Here is a 552-nt window from a genome sequence, read left to right as displayed (position 1 = left end):
CCCGGCTAGTAGTCCTAACCATCACCAACACCATGGATCTACCAGAAGGGATCATGATGAACCACGTGTCAAGTCGACTGGGCCTTACCAGGATGTCCTTCACACCTTATTCTCACAGCCAACTGAAAGTGATCTTTATGTCCTGTCTCAAGCATCTAAAGGCCTTGGAGGATGATGCTATCCAGTTAGTAACCAGGAAGGTAGCAGCCCTCTGGAGACGAACGGCACTGGACATCTGTAGACGAGCCACAGAGATCTGTGAGCTTTCCCACCAGAAACATGACTCCCCAGGTCGGGTCATTGTGGCTCACTTAATGGAGGCCGTGGATGAGATGTTCTCATCATCCTACATCACTGCCATCAAGAATTCCTCTATCCTGGAACAGAGTTTCCTGAGAGCCATTCTTGCAGAGTTCCATCAATCAGGACTAGAGGAAGTAACATATCAACAGATATACAGTCAGCGTGTGGCCCTATGCAGAATGGAGGGACTGCTATACCCTTCCATGTCAGAGACTATGGCTGTGTGTTCACTCTGGGCTCTTGTCGCCT

The 552-nt window shown here is 49.5% G+C and overlaps 1 pseudogene; it reads left to right on the top strand.

Annotated features, from left to right (window-relative positions):
* The first annotated feature begins 5 nt into the window (after positions 1–5).
* Positions 6–545, top strand: LOC108490368 (annotated as a pseudogene).
* The last annotated feature ends 7 nt before the right edge of the window (positions 546–552 follow it).

Source organism: Nannospalax galili, unplaced genomic scaffold, assembly GCF_000622305.1.
Source record: "Nannospalax galili isolate Female #2095 unplaced genomic scaffold, S.galili_v1.0 C47658603, whole genome shotgun sequence".
Classification (NCBI taxonomy): domain Eukaryota; kingdom Metazoa; phylum Chordata; class Mammalia; order Rodentia; family Spalacidae; genus Nannospalax; species Nannospalax galili.
This window is presented reverse-complemented; position numbering and strand designations above follow the sequence as displayed.